This window comes from Heterodontus francisci, chromosome 1 (assembly GCF_036365525.1).
Source record: "Heterodontus francisci isolate sHetFra1 chromosome 1, sHetFra1.hap1, whole genome shotgun sequence".
In the NCBI taxonomy this organism is placed as follows: Eukaryota; Metazoa; Chordata; class Chondrichthyes; order Heterodontiformes; family Heterodontidae; genus Heterodontus; species Heterodontus francisci.
Window position 1 is genome coordinate 273309629 of NC_090371.1, and position 8382 is coordinate 273318010.

General features: G+C 43.0%; 1 non-coding gene across 1 annotated transcript; it reads right to left on the bottom strand.

Annotated features, from left to right (window-relative positions):
* Positions 1 to 276: 276 nt before the first annotated feature.
* Positions 277 to 351, bottom strand: trnat-cgu (transfer RNA threonine (anticodon CGU)). The gene has a single exon. It is a non-coding gene; the product is annotated as a tRNA-Thr (tRNA).
* Positions 352 to 8382: the final 8031 nt, after the last annotated feature.

Below are 8382 nucleotides of genomic sequence, written 5' to 3' on the forward strand. Positions count from 1 at the left end.
ACCCACCAACTCCATTAGCACCTGTTTCTTCACAGTCTCGCTCACCACAGAAGCAGATATTGGCTTTGGCTAAGCTGTAGAACTCTTACATCTAACAGTGAAGGTTTTGGGTTCAAGCCTCACTCCAGAGATTTGAGTAAATAATCTATGCTGGAACTTCAGTACTATATTGAGGAGTCATAGAATCATAATGGCAAAGAAGGTTGCCATTTGGCCCATTGAGCCCATGCCCACACTCTACAGAGCAATCCAATCAGTCCCATTCCCTGGAAAGTAAGGCTCTGCTGGGAGTTGAACCCAGGGTCTCCTGTTTACGAGACAGGCTGCTTTCACCAACTAAGCCACAGGGCCAAAAGAAGTGCTGCACTTTCTTTAGTTTAGTTTAGTTTAGTTTAGAGATATAGCACTGAGATATATTAAACCGAGGCTGCATACATACAGCATTATTCAAAGGAGGGCTCCGGAGATGCATAAGCAACATGCAATAGATAGAGCTAAACGATCCCACAACCAACAGATCAGATCTAAGCTCTGCAGTCCTGCCACATCTAGTTGTGAATGGTGGTGGACAATTAAACAACTAACTGGAGGAGGTGGCTCCACAAATATCCCCATCCTCAATGATGGGGGAGCCCAGCATATCAGTGCGAAAGATAAGGCTGAAGCATTTGCAACAATCTTCAGCCCAAAGTGCCAAGTGGATGATCCATCTTGACCTCCTCCTGAAGTCCCCAGCATTATAGATGCCAGACTTCAGCCAATTCGATTCACTCCACGTTTTATCAAGAAATGACTGAAGGCACTTTATACTGCAAAGGCTACGGGCCCTGACAACATTCCGGCAAAAGTACAGAAGACCTGTGCTCCAGAACTTGCCGTGCCCCAAGCCAAGCTGTTCCAGTAGAGCTACAACACTGGCATCTACCAGGCAATGTGTAAAATTGCCCAGGTATGTCCTGTATACAAAAAGCAGGACAAATCCAACCTAGCTGATTACCACCCCTTCAGTCTACTATCAATCATCAGTAAAGTGATTTAAGGTGTCGACAGTACTGTCAAGCGGCAGTTGCTTAGCAATAACCTGCTCAGTGACGCTCAGTTTGGGTTCTGCGAGGGTCACTCAGCACCTGACCTCATTACAGCTTTGGTTCAAACATGGACAAAAGAGCTGAACTCAAGAGGTGAGGTGAGAATGACTGCCCCTGACATCAAGGCAGCATTTGACTGAGTGTAGCATCAAGGAGCCCTTGCAAAATTGGAGTCAATGGGAACTGGGGGAAAACTCTCCACTGGTTGGAGTCATACCTAGCTCAAAGAAAGATGCTGTGGTTGTTGGAGGTCAATCATCGCAGCTCCAGGACATCACTGTAGGAGGTCCTAGGCCCAACCATCTTTAGCTACTTCATCAATGACCTTCCCTCCATCCTCAGGTCAGAAGTGGGGATGTTCACTGATGATTGCACAATGTTTAGCACCATTCATGACTCCTCAGATACTGAAGCAGTTCATGTAGAAATGCAGCAAGACCTGGACAATATCCAGGCTTGGGCTGATAAGTATCAAGTAACATTCGTGCCTCACAAGTGCCAGGCAATGACTATCTCAAACAAGAAAGAATCTAACCATCTCCCTTTGACATTCAATGGAATTACGATTGCTGAATCCCCCACTATCAACATCCTGGGAATTATCATTGACCAGAAACTGAACTGGAGTAGCCATATAAATACCGTGGCTACAAGAGCAGGGGACAGAGGCTAGGAATCCTGTGGCGAGTAACTCACCTCCTAACTCTCCAAAGCCTGTCCACTATCTACAAGGCACAAGTCAGGAGTGTGATGGAATACTCTCCACTTGCCTGGATGGGTGCAGCTCCAACAACACTCAAGAAGCTCAACACCATCTCGGACAAAGCAGCCTGCTTGATTGGCACCCCATCCACAGGGGGACTCCACCACCTGCAAGTCCCCCTCCAAGCCACACACCATCCTGACGTTCCTTCACTGTCGCTGGGTCAAAATCCTGCAACTCCCTTCCTAAAAGCACTGTTGGTGTATCTAGACCCCAAGGACTGCAGTGGTTCAAGAAGGCAGCTCGCTACCACCTTCTCAAGGGCAATTAGGGATAGACAATAAATGCTGGCCTAGCCAGTGCCGCCCATATCCCATGACGAATAAAAAACATTTCCGTGTCCTATCCAACTTTATCCCTCAACGAACACACAAAACGGATTATGTGTTTGTTTATCTCATTGCAAATTGGCTGCTGAGTTTGCCTATATTAGATCATATTTCTAAAGTTGCTTGTGAAGCACTTTAGGATATGCTGTGCAAATGAAAGCTGTTTTACAAATATTATACACAAGTTCTTTATTTAAGCTGGGTTCAGGCAGATATGGGGCATTCACTCTGCAGGGTGACAATGAATTCTGAAATTGGGGGTCAGCAATTAACCCCACACTCTTGCTTGTTTGCTTCACAGAATGTCGCAGCTCCACAGGAGTACTCGGCAGTGACAGACGAACAGCTTCTTAGGATTGCCAGTGAGATGTCAGGTCGAAAGAGAGACTGGAAGCTTCTCGCCAATAATTTGGGTTTTCTAGAGAAAGACAGCTGTGTCTTTGAAGGCAGACATTCAGAGGTGAATCATCAGGTAACAGAAAAAATTGTTGAGTTGGAGTCTTTTTGTCTCCTGCCGACACATTGGATATTTATACACTTATATGCATCTAGTTATTAGCTCTTCACTTGTCCCTTAACATATTTCAAAATGTTTAATTTTTGAATTATATTAGTTTACAGCATCCTTGTGAGGCTATTACAAAAATGAAGGGTAGATTTAACAAGTAGTTCTCCTACCATCGGCATGTACAGTGTAGCTCACAATAGTAAATCCATTTAATTGATGATAGTTAGCAGGCCAGACACTTTACTGTTGGCAAAGACTCAGCAAGTCTACCTATTATTCTACAAAAAGACTTTGTGTGCAATCTCAACAGTTTCAGCAGTAGTGAAAATTCGATTCTAGTCTTATGTTTGCCTCAGTTGAATGTTTGCCTGCCCCTGCTTAGTTGTCTATTTTCTCAAGCTTATTCTGATGTTATAAACACAGTGCCACAAACACAAGGGACGAGTGGAAGTCGGGGTGCAGCTTAATCATGGGTCCCTTCAAGGAATTCCTTACAATTCTGTTCACAATGAGATTACTTTCCCCATTTTCAGATCTTGGAGATGTTGCAGACATGGCAGAGAAAAGCAGGATCACTGCATGAAGCTTCCACACTGCAGTATGCATTACGGGCCAGCGGAAATGCAGACATAAGCAATGAGGTCTTCCAGCTCAGTTTCTGAAAACTCTGTGGATTTGCAGGATCAGTTTGGGTCGACAAACCAAATCCGACATGCCAATAGAGATTGAGAAGCATTGTGTCATTCGGCCAGCTAAATACTACTGAGGCATCACAGGCATCATGGGAAAATGCGCACACTACACGTGCTCAGGTAGCAGGATGCGCGTCAAGTTAAAAAAGGCTAAATATCAATTCCAAGTCTCAGCTTTTGGAAGAGTCGAAAGCCTTTCCAGTAAAAATGTTATTGAAGGCTTTAAAAACACAAAGTACAACTCAATGCATAAATGTGAAATATGTAATGTTTTTGTAATACCATTGTTTAAAAATGTTCCAGTTCTGAAGAAAAGTTGGCAAATTAAATATTTTCAAAAAAGCGTTTTGACTGATTTGATTGGTGAAATGTTGACATGGGTTCCCCAAGCCCCACCATTTTAACTGTTTAATAGGCAATTTGCATCATCGAAAGTACTACTCGAATGATGTGACAGCAGGAAATAAGTTTAGTGAGCAGGAAGTTTGCATAGTCAATAGATTTTTAATAATTAGTAGATAATTTAATAATTAGTAAATCTGCTATGGCATTGCTGACAGTAATTGTAGGATCGATTCTCTTACCTACCTGTATTCCTTCTCTCTTTGTCTCCTTAATTTGTCTTTCTCTTCTGGCTCTCTCTCTCCCTCTTCTTTTTGCTATATTTGTCTTCAACTCCTCTCTTTTGTCCCTTCTGAAGGGGTAGGGGGTGGGCATTGAGGGAGTGAAAAAGTGGTCTAGTAATCAAAAATTTTGAGCTGCTGACCAGGCGAGGGAAGTTAGGCAGTAGGAGGGAGACAGAGAGGGCAAAGGATGGGAAAGGAAAGGTGTTAGAAGTGGGAGGGGAAGGACAAAGAACGACAGTACTGGAAGTTATATGGGCAATGCTACAGGTCAACAAATCACAAATGCTTTTTGAAATGTAGATGGCTGAGGTCAAGGATCTGGAAAAAAGGTTGCAATTTGTTGGTGCTACTTGGGGTGTGATGTGGCCAGGTGAGAGGTGCTCAGAGGGAGAGGGAAGAGTTAGGAACAGGAATGCATGGGTGTCCTCTGGTGAGACATGGTAGGAAAGGAAATGGAAAGACTGTGGGGCAGGAAGGAGTGAGTGCTTGTTGTAGAAGGCAATAGGGCTGAGAGGAAAAGTGAAGGGGTGGGCACTCAGGGCAGACATTGAGAGGAGGGTGAACAGGAGGGCTCGGTTGGGTTGGAACAGGCACTAAAGATTGAGCAATGGAGAGTAAATCTTCAGTTCCTCTCCCAGGCCACCTCAAGTCATTTCAGTTTAAGTAAAAAGTTTTGTGTGCTTCAAACCTCAGTAATGTTCCCTCCTTATACTTCAACAGTAAGTTCCTGACCTTGACCAGGTGTCAGCTTTTGAAGTGCTAGGACAGTTTCTCTAAAGGGTTTCCGTATGACTTTGGGGAAAGCCTTGTTACTTATTCTGCAAATACATTAAAAGAAGGGTTTTGCACAAATTCATGGGGGAATCCCTTTTTGGGTATCCTGCCCGTAACTCAAAAGCTTGTTTCTAAGAGAAGAAATAGGGTTCCAAAGCGTGGCTTTGGTCGACAGGATGTTAACAAACAGAATTGCAGGCCATACAGGGCCTGTAGGCTGCAGAAAAAGTGGGAGAGAGAAGCCAAAGGTCAGATACCTGGAAACAGGCAAAGAAAATGAGCTGGAGGCTGAGGAGGCCAGAAAGTAAGGGAGCTGCGATATAGGAATGGGAAAGTGCCCCAGTGCCACTTGTGGAGGAGGCCTGGAACTACACTGTGACAGATAAGTATTTACATTAGAAATTCTCATTTAAAATGTTTACATAAGCAGTTTCCATTGTAACTTGACGTGAGAAGCATCACTCAACATTATAACAACGGGAAGTAAGGTTTGTGCACAGACGTTACATGCCTATGCAAGAGTTTTATTATATAAATAGACGTGTTTTCTATTATGTTCACTGGTTTCCTATTAGTCCATAGTTCCCTGTAAAATATGACATTACAATATATGGGAAGATGTTAAATCCTCACTTCCCCATATCTCACTTATGCTGGTGGTAAATTGGAAGAATATTTTTTGTAGCCCAAGTAAAATCAGTTTTGATACAACTTTATCATTGTGATGGTACTCTTTGTTAAAAGTCACATGACCTCTAGGAACCAATGACATTAGTTTTTTATCACATGATTGTCACAGTGCTCAGGATGAATTATCAAAGGTTACCACAAAAACTGTCACGTGTTTATCAGGGACTGATAAGTCAATACTGTACAACTATAAATCCACCGCATTGCCCTCCTTGCCGAGACATTCATTACCATTATTGGTCCATTGTAATGTCAATCAAATGGAAACTAGCTGACTGAACATGTGATTGGTTAGAATCAATGATATTGTTGGAAAGTGACAAGTGAAAAGATCGCAAGATTACTGTTGGCTCATGACATTTTCAAAATGGCGCAAATTTGAAAAATCACATGGCCATTCGATTGCTCATTTTAAAATAAATTACATTAATGTAAATTATAGGAACATAGGAAATAGGAGCAGGAGTAGGTCATTCGGTCCCTCGAGCCTGCTCCGCCAACTAGATCATGGCTGATCTTCTACCTCAATGCTATTGTCCCGCACTATCCCCATATCCCTTGAGGCCTTTAATATCTATCGATCTCTGTCTTGAACATACTCAATGACTGAGCCTCCACAGCCTTCTGGGGCAGTGAATACCACAGATTCACCACCCTCTGAGTGAAAATAATTCCTCCTCCTTTCAGTCCTAAATGGCTTTCCCTGTATTCTGAGACTGTGTCCCCTCGTTCTAGACCCCCCAGCGAGGGGAAACAGCCTGTATCTACCCTGTCGAGCTCTGTATGAATTTTATATGCTTCAATGAGATCACCTCTCATTCTTCTAAACTCTAGAGAATACAGGCCCAGTCTTGTCAATCTCTCCTCATAGGACAATCCTGCCTTCCCATGAATTAGTCTGGTGACTTTCGTTGCACTCCCTCTATGGCAAGTTATATCCTTCTTTAGGGTAAGGAGACTAAAATTGTACACAATACTCCAGGTGTGGTCTCACCAAGGTTTTGTACAATTCTGAAGAAGGGTCACTGACCTGAAATGTTAACTGTGCTTCTCTCTCCACAGGTGCTGTCAGACCTGCTGAGTATTTCCAGCATTTCTTGTTTTTATTTCAGATTTCCAGCATCTGCAGTATTTTGCTTTGCTTTTGTCTATACAATTGCAGCAAGACATCTTTACTCCTGTACTCAAATCCTCTTGCAATGAAGGCCAGCATATCATTTGCCTTCCCAATTGTTTGCTGCACCTACATGTTAGCTTTCAGTGACTCATGAACAAGGACACACAGGTCCCTTTGGACATCAACACTTCCCAAACTGTCACCATTTAAGAAATACTTCGCATTTCTGTTTTTCCTACCGAAGTGGATAACTTCACATTTTTCCACATTATATTCCATCTGCCATGTTCTTGCCCACTCGCTTAGCCTGTCTAAATCCCCTTGAAGCCACTTTACATCCTCCTCACAACTCACATTTCCACCTAGTTTTGTTTCATCAGCAAACTTGGAAATATTACATTTTGTCCCCACATCCAAATCATTGATATAGATTGTGAGTAGCTGGGGCCCAAGCACTGCTCCTTGTGGTACCCCACTAGTCACAACCTGCCAACCTGAGAATGACTCATTTATTCCTACTCTGTTTACTGTCAATGAACCAATTCTCAATCTTTGCCAATATATTACCCCAATCCCATGCGCTCTAATTTTTTTTACTAACCTATTGTGTGGGACCTTATTGAAAGCCTTCTAAAAATCCAAATATACCACTTCTGCTGCTAAAATAATTGTAGTCTACATCAAACCATTTCAAACCTCAAAACTTAGCAGTAAAAATAGAAAATAATTACATTGATACAATGCTTACAGCCTGAGATGAAGTTTCTTCCTGGATCAACATGATTGTAGCAAGCTTCCCAATTCCCAAGTAATATTCAACACTGTCCTTCATTATGGCTTTCCACAACTTCAATTTACATACAAAACTTTGTTTTTCCTTTATAAGCAGTGTGATTCTCATTAGTTGCCTGAGGTTGTACGTACTCATGTGAGAAAACTCAGAACTTTCCTGGGCAGAATAGGTTATCTTACAGCTGCTGTCACCAAGCCAATCAAAGGCTAAAGTGAGGGGACGCAGGGATGTGCAGACGGATATTGATCTGCACCTTCCCCAAGCATGGTGTTCTATTGATTTGGAGGCGGAATACAGTGTGGACCACTTACGAAGTAATAAGCAGCAGCTCGATGCTGCCAAGCTTTGTACTTGAGCAATAACTACCCCATCCTCCAACCCTCAGCCCATTGACATTGGAAGGCACAAGTTCAAGCTCTGGTAACATTTGCCAATAAGCCAGTGAAAAAAAAGACTTAGAAACATAGGAACATCAGAAATAGGAACAGGAGTAGGCCATTCGGCCCCTCGAGCCTGCTCCGCCATTCAACTAGACCATGGTTGATCTTCTACCTCAACACCATTTTCCAGTACCATCCCCATATCCTTTAATATCTTTAATATCTAGAAATCTTCCTTGAATATACTCAATGACTGAGCCTCCACAGCTCTCTGGGGTAGAGAATTCCATAGATTCACCACCCTCTGAGTGAAGAAATTCCTCCTCATCTCCATCCTAAATGGCCTACCCCTTATTCTGAGACTATGTCCCCTGGTTCGAGAGCCCCAGCCAGGGGAAACATCCCTCCTGCATCAACCTTGTCGATCCCTGGAAGAATTTTGTGTGCTCCAATGAGATCACCTCTCATTCTTCGAAACTCGAGAGAATACAGGCCCAGTCTCCTCAATCTCTCCTCATAGGACAATCCCATCAGTCTGCTGAACCTTCGTTGCACTCCCTCTATGGCAAGTATATCCTTCCTTAGGTAAGGAAACCAAAATTGTACACAATACTCCAGGTGC